General features: G+C 43.3%; 2 pseudogenes; both read left to right on the top strand.

Moving 5' to 3' along the window:
- The first annotated feature begins 263 nt into the window (after window positions 1–263).
- LOC127786117 (BTB/POZ and MATH domain-containing protein 1-like) lies at window positions 264–1,471 on the top strand (annotated as a pseudogene).
- Window positions 1,472–7,615: 6,144 nt separating this feature from the next.
- LOC127785890 (uncharacterized) lies at window positions 7,616–11,360 on the top strand (annotated as a pseudogene).
- Window positions 11,361–16,298: the final 4,938 nt, after the last annotated feature.

Here is a 16,298-nt window from a genome sequence, read left to right as displayed (position 1 = left end):
GGCGGTGCCAAGGTGGCTGGCGTCCCCCTCTGCCTAGTCAGCACGGCCACAACACCCTACTGCCACGGTGGCACGGGCGCCACGCCATGTTGTCTGGCACCACCATGTTGGGGGACGACGCCATGTTGGGGGACTGCGCCAGCCACTCTGGCGTGCCAAAAAGGATCATTTCCGGTTTAAGTTTTTCTAGGGGTCTATTTGTAAAATAAGTTTTCAAAAAGGACCAAAATGTAAAAATTTCAGTCCAGCATCCTATTCCTACCATGGCGACTTCGAGCATCGCATCCAAAGTCACCAGCGGCGGCTGTCCCACCCCGTTACGGTCAGCCGCCGTCTCCTCCGTCGTTACAATGCAAGCCTATCACGTGCTCAAGATCGATGGCTTCTCTGGCACCTTACAAGTCCACCGTTATAGATCTCTCAGTTCCTTCCCGTTCAATGTGGGAGGCCGCAGTTGGTACATCTGCTGCCACCCACATGGGAAGAACAACATTAGCAAAGACTTCATCTCTATCTACCTCGTTCTCCACGATGACATCGCCGAGGCTGCCATGGTGCAGGCTACCTTTAGCCTGCTCGACCAGCACGGGAAACCGGTGCCATCTCACAGCCGTGTCACTCGACTGTTAAGCACTTCGAACCAAGATGACATGGCTAACGACCTAGGGTTCAAAACTTCATTGCAAAGGACGACTTGGAGAAATCGGGACATGTCCAAAACAATTGCTTCGCTATCGGGGTCCATGTGGTAATCACCAAGGAAGTGCCGCCACCGCCGCCACCCATCGTCGTGGTGCCACCGTCGTCGGACATGCACCTGCATTACGGCGATCTTCTCTCAAGTAAACGGTGCACAGATGTAGAGTTCCTAGTTGGCGGCGTGACCTTAGCCGTGCACCGGTTGGTGGTCGCAGTGCGCTCGCCCGTCTTTGTGGCGGAGCACTTTGGGCCGATGAAGGAGGGTGCAAACGTAAACGACGTGGTAGATATAAATGACATGGATGCACAAGCGTTCAAAGCTCTACTTAACTTCATCTACATGGACACGTTGCTAGAGATGGATCAAGAAGAAGATACGACAATGGCTCAGCATCTTCTTGTTGCGGCGGACAAATATAGCCAAGAAAGGCTAAAGGTTATATGTGAAGAAAGGTTGAGTAACCACGTCGATGCTGACTCTGTAGCAACCCTCTTGGTGCTAACCGACAAGCACAATTGTCGTCGTCTGAACAAGGCGTGCATCGAGTTCTTTAGCTCCCCAACAGCAATGGCTAAGATCATAGAAACAGATGAATTTCAGTATTTAACCCAAAGCTGTCCTAATATTTTGGAGGATATAATTTCTAACATTGTTGCTTGTCAATTGGAGAAGGCAATTTTCTCTCCGGAAAATGAGGGAGGCAAAATTAACAAGGTAGACATTAGGATTCGGCCTGAGCCATGGCAAAATTCAAATGCCCGATGTGGTTAGATAAAGATTTTCAATGTTATGAAAACATGAATATATTTTGATTCTTTATTTGTTTGGTGTTGAAAATGTTTCTATATCTGTCTATGAATTTGGATAATATTAAAGAAGTCTGATTTAGAAAAAGTCAAAACGTTTCATAGCACGAAATAGAGGAAGTAATTATTAGGTTATATAAATATTAATATTAACCATGTGTACCCCTTTGTCTCATAAAAACCAATCCTAACTACGAATCTGGACATATACGTGTTCAAGTTCGTACTAGGATTGGTTTTTTTAGACGGAGTAGTATCTCATATAGAAAATATAACATATGAAAATGAGCCATGTGTTGCAAACATAGAAATCACAATCTTCACCGTTGCATCCAATCTTGACGTCTAGGATAAGCTACGCGGCGCAAACCGTTTTTCCATCTGGGCCGTAGCTGTCACGTCCCAAAACGACCCTAAAATATATATCCTTTAAATTATGCCTAGAATAATTAAAATCCGTGTGAAAGCCTCCAAAAATTAAAATGTGCAAAGTTAAAAGTCAAATAAGGCTTGGAGGATTTTTGTATATTTCCTAAAAGCCTAAAATGTGTAAATAAATTTTAGTGGAATTTTCAGAGCACAAATAATAATTGTTAAGAAATAAACAAAGTTAAAAAGGTTTTATAAAAAGAAAAAAACCCTAAAACCCCTCCCTCCCTCTCTTGGGCCGGCTCGGCCCACTTCCCTCCCCCTCTCTCCTCTTCCCCCGCGGCCCACTCGGCCCCTCCCCGCGCGCGCGCCGCTGACGGGCGGGCCCGTCCGCCACCCTCGCTGACGGGTGGGGCCCACCCATCATCCCCTTCCTCCCGCCGCTCCCGCCGCCCCGCCCGCGCCAAGCGCCGCCGCCGCCGCCGAATCCGCCGCATCCCGCCATCCCCGCGTGCAATAAAGTGGGGGGAATTATTCCCCGTGATCCCCTCTCCCTTTCCCCCATTTTTCCCTCTCTCTCTCGCATTCAAACGGGCGGATTTGCTCCCGCAAATCTCGCCGGCGCCATGGATGGCGGCCGGACCTCCCGCGCCGGTTTCCTTCCTCCCCGGCCGCCCTCTCCCCCTTCCAACCCTATATAAACCCTCCCCGCGCCTCCCTCGCCCGTTTCCGCCCCTTCTCGCACCGTCTCCCTGCCGGAATCGAGCTCGCGCCGTCGCCCTCTCTCTCCTCCGTCGCCGACGACCTCCGGCCGGCCTTCTCCGCTCGCCGGGACCGTCTCCCGCCCCGGCGTCGCCTCCTCTGGCTTCGCCGCACCGCCGTCGACCCCGTCCACCCCCTCGCCGAGCTCGCCGACCGCCGGAACGCCGCCGACCCCGTCGACCCGAGCCGCGCCGCCGCCTTCCTCCGCTTTGGTCGCCTTTTTTGTCGTCACCGTCGACCTAGGGTGAGCCGTGGACCGCCGCCTCTTTTCTCCCTTCCCTTCCCCTCTCTCGGCCGCCGCTACGCCGTGCTTATGGCCGCCGCCGGCGACCATAGGGGCGCGGGCGCGCCGCCTCCCGCCGACCGCGCCGTCGTGGCCGCCTTCGGGCGCGCCGAGTGGCCGCCGCGTGGGGTCCGGCCGTCAGCCGCCCGTGCCCTCAGGTGCGGCTGACGCGTGGGGCCCACGGCGCCGGCCGGTGTGAGCCCGGGTGCACCCGGTCCACCGTGGACCGTGAGGCTGCTGCGTGGGCCCCACTCCCGTGGACCCGGTCCGCGCGCCCTCCCCCCTCGGCTGACGCAATAAAACCCTTTTTAAATTAAAATTTAAATGAAGAAATTCGTAAATATTCATTTAAAGAGCATATAAACTTCAAATGGCCATAACTTGGCCATTTGAACTCAGAATTGGACCGTTCAAGTCTCTAATTTTTCCTTAAGAAGTCAAGAACCCATTTTTGTGCTTTGTTCCTGCTTGTTATATGGAGTTTATTAGAGTAAAAGCCTTTTTCTTTTCCGTTGGTCGTGTAGACGCTGCAGCTTCGGAAGATCCGCTCTTCGTGGAGGTTGAAGCCGACGTTTGGGAAAGTGAGCAAGGCAAGTCACATCATCCTTGAACATATTGAATCCCAGTTTATAAAATTATTTTGATTTAAATTAATGCATTATCGCTTTATTTAAATTCCCGCGTTATCATTATTTTATTTAGCCATGCCTACTTATCTTTGTTATGACCTTATTATTATTGGTATTGTTATTATTACCTTGTTCACCCTAGAATAAACAAAACCCCAACTAGTGGGTACTCTATTTATGGTTCCACTAGTATGAACTTAGGTAGATGCTTCACTGTTTAATTAGGCAACATTAGGTGGTTTTACAACTCTAGACTTTGGGAATATTCATATCACCTGGACACTATGGAATGGTTGGATTATTGTGGACTTGGATTCACACCTCCCCCTCTATTCAAAATCCTCAAAATGGTTTTAGGCTGGGCTCGGGGTGCATGGTTTTGATAGTAGCACCTCGGCCACATAAGGACCGGTCTTCGGGCCTCTGTTGCAAAGCACTACCGTACTTCCACATGTCTAGTGGGTAAGGCTTAGTTTGTGGCTCAGTCTAGTTATAAACAAAAGTACACGAATGGAGATGGACGAAGTCGGGGGTCGATGGACATCTCTAGGGCAAATGAAGGCTACACGAGCTGCGGCCCGATAGTCGAGATGTCATGGCACAGGGCTGGTGTCCTGCTGCTAGGGGCTCAGTCCTGCCTACCTGTCCCGGAGGTTCCGGCCGTAAGTGGGGTTGGGTCGGTACTCTTGTCTATGGTTAGGATGGGTTGGAAACTATGTCATGTCTTCCGTCTGTATGCCGTGGTGGTATGTGGCACGTGGTTACACGTGAGGAAGACATGTCTTGTGGGTAAAGATGTACACCTCTGATCAGAGTATAATCTATTCGAATAGCCGCGCCCTCGGTTATGGGCAAGCCGAGCAATGTACCCAAGTTAGTGTTTTAATTCTTAAAACCTGCTTAACAACTAAAATGTGGAATGGTTGGCCTGGGTTGGCTTGGGACGAGCTAGGACCCAGGGTCGGGTTGCCAGTTCGGTCTGAATCATCGTAGGCCTTGGGTTAAGGCAGGTTCGTGTGGGTTCACGGCCTTGATTAATAATCTTGTATAGCTCTAGGATCATATTTACAAAATAGCTTTGAGCAACTAAGTGTCTTTAATGCTGTTTACTGCAAACCCTAACCCCCTATATTATAACTCCCTTGTACTCCCTTGCATTTATTCTGCACTTGTGGGTGTGTCTTGTTGAGTACGGTGGTTGTACTCAGTCTTCTCAATTTTTCCCAAACCTAGAAGAGGAGTTCCTGGAAGATGAAGGCTTTGGTGTCTAGCTCGTGCCTGCCGTCAAGCGCCTGTGGTTGTCGCCCTAATCTTCCGCTGTTTTTCGTTTGTCTTCTTGTGTGCTGGGCCTTCGCCGCCCATGTAATAAATTATCTATTTACGCTTCCGCTTGTTAAACTCTGAATTGTATCAACTTTTGGTATACCTTGTCTCCTGGGACAAGGAATAATACACGCACGTAAGGAACGTCCGTTGGGTTATTTCTGGTCGTGACAGTAGCTTACTTTCTCCACAAGATCTGGGCTTACATGAGGCCCAAGTTTCAGAGGCGCGCCAGTTGAGCCTATTAAAATTCGATCGAGTTGATGACAAAATCATGCACTCACTCACATTTCATAAAAATTCTTGGATTTTGTAACTACTACTATTACTTTTGGATCTCTCCGTAGAGTTTTTTAAGTTGTTTCTGTAACCAATATCATCACGAGTTCAAGCTAGCTGATAATTTTGACTTGTTCCAATTTCACTGATCTATATATTTCAGTGGCCATGTTAATTTCTTTGCCATAAACAGAATCTAACAATTTTTAATAGAAAATCAAGCTTATCTATTAATCTATTTATTTTCTATGAAAAAACTAAAATTATGACATGATGACTTGAATCAACATAAAAGAAAGAAATTATCAAAATATATTCAATATTAGATTTAATAAAACTAATTTAATGCTATAAATGTCACTATATTTTTTATAAACTCAATCAAACTTTAAAGAAGTTTGAATTTAAAAAACTCAAAGCGACTTATAATATAAAACGGATGGAGTATCATAAAACTACACGCATGAAGGCTTAACACATAGGGGAAACTCTATTCATCCCTTGAAGGGATGTCTTCCTGTTTTTCATGTCGTTTAAGAAGTAATAAGAATTATAAAAATTTATTAAGACATGTCAATATATGATATGACACTCCATAAACATGTTGTTTAAATTTAACTTATATAAGTAGAAACAAAAAATAACAAATTTAACTCTGAATAGAACGTGTGATTCGCAGTCAAATTTGTTGTTTTTGTTTCTAATTGTATAAGTCAAATTTAAATTTACGTGTTTTTCAGAATGACATCACATATTTATACGTCATGCACAAAATGAGGGGACGTCCCCCGAATGATAAAAATCCATCTCCAACAGTTAGCAAGTTAGCACTTCCTCTACTCCGGCCAATGCATGTGGTAAAAATGATTGTTCATCTATCAAACATTTATCCCAAATCAAGTGACATTTATATAGGGCCAATTCATGCAGCCAAAAAGAATATATATATATATATATATATATATATATATATATATATATATATATATATATATATATATATATATATATATATATATAACTACCATATGGCGCTACAGGCGCCACGTATTAGATGGCACCTGACACAATCAACCCCCCTGCCCCACCCCACGCACATTCAATTTAAACAAACCACGTAGTTAATTTTTAACTCAGTGACCCACCACCCCGCCACCCCCACGGGAACTCGATCTGGTGCACACTACAACATACTATTTATTCCGTGATAGAATTTTAGCGTCGGTTTAAGAAAACGATAGCAACTTGCTTCATGGATATTAAGCCCAAAAAACCGTAACGTTTTATCAATTCTGTCACGATTCGGCCCAAAACACTGTAACGTTTACACAAATCCGTCGCGAACATAAATTAAAAATTATCATGTTCCCAAAAAAAAAAGTTGCAACATGGGGGGTTTGAACCCCGATCTTGAGTTCCATCAATAAAGTGACCTACCACTACACAATGCGTTAGGGTGTGGTAGTGTGTAGTGAAAAAAATTATTTTATAGTAAATCATTTATTTACTGAAAAAAAATAAACCCAGCTCCCCCGGCCAAGTCACCCGCGCGTGCCCAGTCAACCGCGCCCGGGATTTAATCCGACGCGCAAAAATAAAAAGGGCGGACAGGTCTCGAACCCACGACCTGAATGTTAAGAGGCGGCTGCGTTACCACTGAGCTACAAATACGGTCTTGCTGGTACTCTGAATTTTAACTTTTATATACTTGAAAATCTCGCTGGTTAAACAACAACATTCAGCCATTGCCCCGATTCAGATCTATTCCGGTGCGTGACGGCGCTGCCCACCATTGCCGCCGCCGTTCGCCGTTGGCATTATTACCCCACTGTCCGTGCCCGTGCCGCCGTTGCCACCATTAGCACGCCATCCCAGCAACGGTCCCCGCCACACTGTTGTCGCCGCCCACCACATCTCGCCGCCACGACATCAACGGCATCACAAGCTTGCCCGCCATTGCCGCCAAGCGTGGCGCCGGCGTGGCGTGACGCCGAGCGTCTCGTCGTCCAGCGACAGGCTCTAGCACGAGCCATTGCTGCTGGCCGCTGCGGTGGGTCACTGGTGCCAGTGGTGATGGCTGCAGTGGCTGAAGCATCCTAGGCGTTCAAGGGTATGAAATTTTTTTGAATTTGTTGTATGTATAGATTTGATTTAGTGTAAAGTTGTTGATTTGTGTGTTTTTCTGCGATGCTTTCTTAGATGGATCGGAGTTGGATTCATGGCAGATTGTTTTCCACTGAACACATTGATGGTGTCAAAGAGTTTATGAGCTTCATTCAAGGAAAATTCAGTGAGAACGTTGAAATTTTGTGCCCGTGTGCTAGATGCCTGAATCAGAAGTATCTTTGTCAGTCCCTTGTGAAGAAGCACATTTTGATGAATGGCATGGACAGTAGTTATACTCGGTGGATTCATCATGGAGAGAGCTTCAATTTTGATGTAGTTGAGCACCCTATTGATGTCCATGGAGAGATATGAAAGAACAAGAGATCAAGACTCGGGATCTGAGTATGATCCTTTACAAGATGATACTGCTGGAGACATATCAGATGGCACTGCAACGGTGATAGTTCTTCCATATTCCCAGGGCTTCAATTATAAAGTGTTTACTAATGTAGTATAATTCTTTGCATACTCTATTCAGTAATCCATGCTTCTATTTCTAGCAGGGCTCTAAGAGGAAGGGTTGCAACAAAACCAACAATGCTTCAGATGCTCCTTGTGGAGTCAAGTTTCGGCCTCGTAAGAGGGTTTATGCAGATCAACCACCTACTAGATGTACATGGTCAAAGAAAAGCACTGCACAACCTGATGCAAGTCTGCCAGCAAGTGACAACATTCCTGTGCCACCCTCACCACCTACTATTGAAACTGTTGTCAACTTTGCAGAGCACACACAACCTGCTGCTGAAGGTGAGTTCTAGTACCATTTTTCTTGCTGTCATTCTAGAATATTTGATTACATGATTGCTGCAATCTAACTTGCTGCTTCTTTCTAGATAATGGAGGTGATGCCATTGCCCAGTCTAATGGTCACATCCATATGGCCAACGAAGGTGGAGCTTTCTAGTACCATATTTCTTGTTGTAATTCTATAACCTTTGATTACATGATGAATGCAATCTAACATGCTGCTTCTTTTTAGATGATGGAGATGATGCCAATCCCCAGTCTGATGGTCATGGTCACAGCCATATGGTCAATGAAGGTGAGTGTTATGTATCACTGTTACTTTCTGCTACTTTGGTGGTTGCATGATGAATGCATTCTTACTTCCTGCCATTCTAGATGGTTTTCACCAGCATGAGGACAACACCACCATGGATGACGGTGACTACCAGATGACCCATGAAGGTGATTGTTTGCTCATTATTTGCATATCACCTGACTAGTTTTATTGCTGAATGCTAATTGCAATTTCAATGATCATTTACAACCAGGAGCAGAGGGGCCATGGAACCGAGGACCTAATATGGGACGTGGCCTCTAGAGGATAAACAGAGCTCGTCGTGGGAAGCTGCCAATTATCATACCTGAAGGGCATATCAGGCCTCTTACACCTATTATTGCTGCAAAGTTTGCAACTGAATGCAATATTGCAGTAAGGGGTCATGTGCCTATGTTCAAACACTGGAAGGATTACAAGAGTAGACCTGCGGTTATTCAAAAATTTTTGGGATGCCTTCGTGTAAGTACATTCTCAAGGCCTTACCCCCATTTGTGTCTCCAGTTTCAAATCTATCTGTGCCTATTTTTTCTGCATTATTGAACTGTGCATACTATGTGTGGCTAGTGCAACCTTGCCTAGACATGTCTTCAAGCTTACTGTTATGTTAAGTTGCTGAAATGGAAATCATTTTGTTTATTACTTATCTGCAGCTTTTGCCTATTACCTTTATGTGGAAGTATAAAAAAAATGCACTTGTACATACAACTTCTCTCAGGTTGTTCATCTCTTGATTTTTGCAGTGTGTAGCTAGGTATAGTTTTTGTTATTTCCATTGATTTCTAGCAGCATAGTAGACAAGCCATCATAGCAGCTACTCAGCTTGTTTCCTCTCTTTTATAACATGTGCTACTGTAATTTCCATCTCAGATATTCTATTTCTTATACATATGTTTTTCCATCTGAATAGGCAAAGTTCAACATCAACACAGATGATCCTACAGTTCACAATGGTTGTATTGAAACGATGAAGAGTGCAATTTGCCAACAACGACACCGGTTGAAGGAAGATTATTTTGATCCTTTTCCACTGCATCTTGTTACCAAAACTTCACCTGTGAAATCGACAAGTGATGAAGATTGGCTTAAACTTGTGGAATCATGGAAGACTCCCAAAAAAATGGTATGAAAACCAACTCTTGCGATGTACATGATACTTTGGCACTTGTGTAATAACTTGTACTGTGTATATGATGTAGGAGGCATGCCAAAATAACAAGGAGAACCGGGCCTAGGTCAAGTTCCCTGCTACAACTGGCTCATGTAGCTACCCAGTTTTTGTAGAAAATTTGGTAAGTTAGCCATGTCAATAGTAAATGTCACTTGCTTACATATCCATTTTGTTCTGTTTTGGTAGTTAATACAAATGTTTCTAGTTTCATTCATAGGTGTACAAGGTCTGTTCTGGTAGTTAATATAAATGTTCAATTTTTTTCAAGTGAACTTCTTGTTCAATTTTGTTCAAGTGAACTTGCTATTCTGGTAGTTAATATAGATGTTAAATGTGAACTTCTTGTTTCTTAAGTGAACTTGTTGGGTCTTAAATGAACTGGCTGTTTATGTGAACTTGTTGTTTCTTTAAATTTTTGCTATAATGTGTCGTGACCAATCAAGTAATCTTGCTCCATATAAACATTGTTCTTAGGGAGGTGAGTTTGAGGATAAGGAACCTGACGCGCTTGATTTGTTCAAGAAGTGCCACTTCAGCAAGAAAAAACAAGGCTACATGCCTAATGTACAATTGGCTATCGTAAGTCAACTCTCTTATGACTGATTTTTTTTATCACAAAACATGCAAACCACTAATTACAAATGTGAGCACGCAAAAGTTGGAATTCTACTTCTAAACAACCTGCCCACATCACCACCGTAAATCCGGTTGACCTGGTGCTGTACTGTCCATGATATGGGCTCCTCATTTCTTATCCTGTTAGCTTTGGCTCAGTGCCATGACGGTAGCCTCGACACGAAGATGGTGTGTGTATGAATCGCTAGTATTGAAAATTTAGTAGTATAATACCGTGCTGTTTGTATTTTCTTTGGGATTTGAACAATGAAAGAAACTCGCCGTATGCAACCCTAATTAAACCCTATGATTTTCATGTACTACTGTATGAATTAGATTTGAACAATGGAGAAAACTCCCCGTAATGATGCAACTAACCAATTTTAGAGGTGGGTTGTTAGGCTAACGTGATCAGTTCAGCGGCCAGTTTGTTGGGCTACTGATTAGAGGGAAACATATCGCTGCATATAAGCATCTTGCCTAAATAATTAAATGTAATTGTTGTGTGCTCACATTTGTAATTAGTGGTTTGCAAGTGTTTAGATAAAAAAATTCGACTCTTATGACGTTCTTTCCCTTTGTTAGACGGTTTCATGGTCATGAACATTCTTTTGCTGCTTTCTTGCTAGAATCAAATGGAACAACAATTGGCTACACCACCAGAAGAAGGTGAAGAACCCAAGTCGGCGACTGAAGTTGTAGTTGATGTGCTAGATGACAGCACCAAGAAGAATATGTTCCTTCAGAACGTGGGGATCCAGACTGCGAGACCGAGGTCCAGTGTACAAAATGTCCAAACACAACTTGAAGTGGAGAAGATGGCAAATGTTGAGCTTCGTGCAAAAGTGGATGATTTGGAAAGGAAAGCTTATGAAACAGAACAAGCAAGGTTAAGGGACATGGAGGAGATGCAGAAGAAGTAGGCTGACTTGGAAGCGAAACTTGAGCTTATGCTTGGTCAACATCGACCAGTTGATTGAATTAATGGTATGTGCATTGCTAGTTCACTGCTAGAGTTTGTTGTTCTTCGTTTATTCACACTACTAGAGGCTTATTTGCACTGCTAGTTCACTCCCTTACATTCTTGGTTTTTCATCTTGCAAGCAGCTAGAGGATGGCATGAACTGGTGGGACTACATCCAGAATTTCCACCACCAACCTGGAGCTGATGTTCTGATGCAAGATGCTTCTGGTTGAGCTGTTTTGATTCAACATGCTCATGGTTGAGCTATCTTATTGTTCTTTGTCATTTAGACTTATTGTTCTTGTGTTGAGCTTGTACTCCTGGTGTTGCAAGATGAGCTGCGTCTCTTAGACTCATGATTTGCATGCTTCTGATGGAAAGATGAAACTTGAGATTGTTTGTATTGCTTTTGTATGGATATTGGGCTGCTTTGAAATGGTCTGGTTGCTTCTGTTGTGATAATAGTTTGGCTGAAATTGTTGTGGGCTGAAATTATTGTGGGCTGAAATGTTTATGGGATGAAATCACTATGAGTAGGAATTATTGTGGGCTGAAATCACTCGAGAAGGAATCATTGTGGGTTGAAATGTTTACGGGCCAAAATTTTGGGCCAAAAGTGGTACACTTCTAAAATCGGCCCATTAATAAATGGCCCATGTTAGCAGCCACGTCATCATCCACGTAGGCAGCCACGTCAGCGTCCACGTTGGCAGCCACGTCACTATCCATGTCAGCAGGAATCCGCGACGTTTATTTTCGTCGCTAAAACTGGGCTTTGGACTGGGCTGACTGGGCCTCGGACTGTTTTCAACGGTCAAAAACCGTCACGTATCGCTTCAATCCGCAACGGTTTTGAAGAATCGTCGGTCGATTTAATCAATGACGCTCAATCAACAATGAAATCTGAAACCATCACGGATGGTGAATTGCAATGGATTTTCAACGATCCGCGACAAAATGATTCTGTCGCAGAATAAATAGCATGTTGTAGCGCAAGCTACACAGTTAAATGTTAACTCAACCACCCACCCCCACGCGCAAGTTAAATTTTAACTCAACGACCCACAACCCAACCCGTGCCCCACGCGCACTCGATCTGGTGCAAACCACACAGTTAAAATTTAACTCAGCTACCCACCCTACGCGCACTCGATCTGATGCATACCACACAGTTAAATTTTAACTCGACATACTGACTCTATCTGTTATATATATTACGGATTCCCATCGTAGAAACCGTCCACCCATTCTTTCCTCTCCACATTTTACGGATCAACGACGACTTGTGGTTCCTTGTACAGAGAGGAGGAATGGCGACGGCGATTAGGGGATGAGGAGTGGCGGCGAGGCAGTTTCGGTGATGGCTTGGCAACGAGGAGGAGCGGCGATGGCGGTTCTGGGATGAGGAGTGACGAGGAGGAGGAGCGGCGGATCCGGTGGCGCCGAGGTGCGTGGACGGGCGCGATGGTGGCATGTGCGACGTCGACGGGTGACTATCGGCGGGAGGCGATGCGGCGGCGGATCCGGCCGCCGCTTTGCGCCCCATGCGCACGGATCCGGCTATGGCGGCACGGATCCGGCGCGGTTGCGGGCTTCGCCATCCGTGGATCCGGCGCCCCCTTCCTCCCGCGTGGATTCTGCACGGGTGAAGACTACAGGCAGGAGGCGAGACAGCGGCGACCTTCGCGGCGGTGAGCTTGTCCTCCAGCATCCATGGAGCAGCCGCGAGCATCCATGGAGACGGCGGCATCGAGCATGCCTCTCTCCGAGTTTTCCATTTTCATCTTCTTCACCGGCGGAAGGAGCGGCCACCACCCATTGTTTCTGTTGTCAATCTGGAAACCACCGAGAGCCACCTTTTTTTCCATTCAACGGATCCAGTAGGAGAAGAAAGCTACCAGGATCAACAACACCATCAATCAATTATTTTTCCTGATTTTGGTTGGACGTTGTCCTGTTATTTGATCTCACCGATGTGTTATCGCATTATTTGTGTGTAATTAGTTTCTAATACATGTGATTCCTATATGATTAGATGCATCCGGACATCTTGCAAAAAAAATTGCAATCTACATATTAGTATATTGACAATTAAAAAATTACTATATGTAATTTTTGGAGTAAAATATTTACTATTTGTAATTCGTCAGTAAAAGTAACTAAGTGATGTACGAGAGTTGAATCTGACCATACCTAAAAGAAACAGAAATTCCGTTCCCTGTGGAGAGAAAACTAAATTTAGGTGTACAAGCATTATTTTCGGATCTAGGACTCTGTTCATTATCCACAACAACAGGATGTATCGCATGAAAAAAATTCCGCTTATTCCGGGGCCTCCTCTAACAGCTTATCGAATTAATGCCAAATCAATGCATGCTAGGATTTCGCAGTTTTTGGACCGATGGATCCAGCAACATGAAGTTGATTTCTATCCGGTGAATTAATGATCAGTTAATTTCCATCGGCGTAATTTCCGGGAGATGTGCATCAAAACAATAAAATTCTAATAATAAAGTGTGAATTATGTCACACATCGCCACCACCGCCTAATGTCAAAGTTTTTCATCTACTCATACCAGTTTACCATAAGTTAAAATTTAATTCACATTCCTTGTCATCAGAAACAACACACATCCATAAAAAAAAGAATTTGCAAAATAACTGTGTTATTTTTCATCAGCGGTCATCGTCTACCAGTAAATTTTTAACTACATAACCACCAACTCGTAATTTAAGTTAATGACGGCTCATTCATACAGCCACAGCCAGAACATACGTAAAATTTTAACTCAACAACGAAATCACCACAGCGCATCACCCAACATAGTATTAGTTAAAATTTAACTTCACATTCGGCTTTGTTTGCTTCACGTTGCGCCACGTTTTCCGCAAGTTATTTTTTAACTCCACAATCTGTTGGTTTTGTTTGCTGGCAGTCTTTTCTCGTTATGAGTGGCGCCATATAGTTTCATGGCACGCAGCGCCTGTGTGTAGCGCCACCGTGTGTATATATATATATATATATACATACATATACATATATACATATATATACATAGACACATATATACATATATGTATACATATACACATATATACCTATATATACATATACACATATATACCTATATATACATATACACATATATACCTATATATACATATATACATATATACATACATACATATATACGTACATACGTACATACGTATATACATATATACATATATGTACATATATGTACATGTATGTACATATATGTATATATATATATATGTATGTATGTATGTGTATATATATATATATATATGTATGTATGTATATATATCGCTCTATTCTACACCTCCTCCTTAGAATAATTATTCTACACACCCCTCCTATCCTACTCAACCATCCCACCCAAAACCCACCCGGCCCACCCCGATCCCGCCCTCCCCCCTCTCTCTCGACGCCCCCCCCCCCTTTTCTTTATCTCGATCTCTCCCCTCTCTCCTCTCCCGGCGCCCCCTCCCTTCTCCCACATCTCCCGGCACCCCTCCCTCGGATCGATCTCTCTCCCTCTCTCTCTTTCTCTCGCTTCTCTACCCTCTCCCGGCGCCCCCTCCCTCGGATCGATCGATCTCTCTCCCTCTCTCTCTTTTCTCTCTTCGTCTGATTTTTTTTCTCACCCGACGGCTTCTCTCTCTCTAAATTTTTTTCATCTTACCTTAAAGAAAAAATTTAAAATTAAAGTGACAAAGCCCATGACCTCATGGTTCAAAGAAACTCTCTATTAACAAATTTACCCAATGGATTAGAGTTTATTGCTTCAGTTTTATATATCTCTATTCAAACTTTGTGAGAGAAAATCACTTATATTGTTGTGAAACTTATAATTTTTTATTATGTTCTAGTAGTAACATTGTTGTAACAGTAACACGTCACGTTACTGCAAAAAATACATAGGCTGTTACTGCAAAAATATATAGGTTGTTACTGCCAATTTGACAGTAACATCCTGTGAAAATTGTAGTAACACAGAACATGTATATAGTAGTTACGGTACTTCTACAGACTACCGAATGTTGTTACTACGAGTAAATAATCATGTTACTATAATATAGTCGTCTTGTTACTACGCAATTCCTGCGAGACGAGGACACCAAAGAGGTGGGCGTGGAGGCAAGTGAGTAACACAAAAGATACATAGTAGCAAACTAAACACAAGTGGATTATTTGAAATTCTAATCTTTAAACAATCGTATCTCTCGTATCACATATTATATTTTTGAACCGTTTCCACCATAATGCTTTAAAAAAAAACTTTACAAAACTAGAACCGTCATCACTATATTTTGACAACGTTATAATATTGTTACTGCGAGAGAGTAACTCTGTTACTGCACGATGGTCGTCTTGTTACTGCGCAATTCCTGCGAGACGAGGACAACAAAGAGGTGGACGTGGGGGGAAGTGAGTGGGCGGGTTTGACCGAGGTCTGACCGGCGGGAGGATGCTTTGACCGCCCTTTGACCGGGGTGGGAGGGGGTTTTGGGCCCTAGAAAGGGTGGGGTGTAGAATAGATTTGCTATATATATATATATACATATATATATGTATATATATATATATGGGTAAATTATGTGGTGCTCCATGGAGTATGGGCTCCAATTGTATCCACCATTTATCTGCTTTATGATCCGTGCTACTCAAAACAGCATATTTGCGTACGTATGTCGTGTACCCAAAGTCACGAAGAAAATTATTATTTCAGATACGTTCACACGAATTGCCTGAGTATATTTACCTTCCTTTCATTAAAAAAAATACTATACAAAAAGGTTTCATTTATAACCTTTTCACACTATCTACGGAAATAAATGACATATACTCAATCGTGTGCATGTGATTAAACATCATTACCATCCATAATTAATTACGCCTATGAATCCGGTACCTTTTCATCTAAGTATATCTGATTCCATATCAGAAACTACTAATGGGCAGACCTGTAAATATCATACCCACATCAACCGATTTGATCAAGATCAAATCTAACGGTGATTAGAATTGGAGCCCATACATCATGGTGCCCCAAATCGGCATCCTCTATATATATATATGTATATATACATATGTATATATGTATATATACATATGTATATATTTATATATATATATATATACATAT

The sequence above is a fragment of the Oryza glaberrima genome, chromosome 10 (assembly GCF_000147395.1).
Source record: "Oryza glaberrima chromosome 10, OglaRS2, whole genome shotgun sequence".
NCBI lineage: Eukaryota > Viridiplantae > Streptophyta > Magnoliopsida > Poales > Poaceae > Oryza > Oryza glaberrima.
This window is presented reverse-complemented; position numbering and strand designations above follow the sequence as displayed.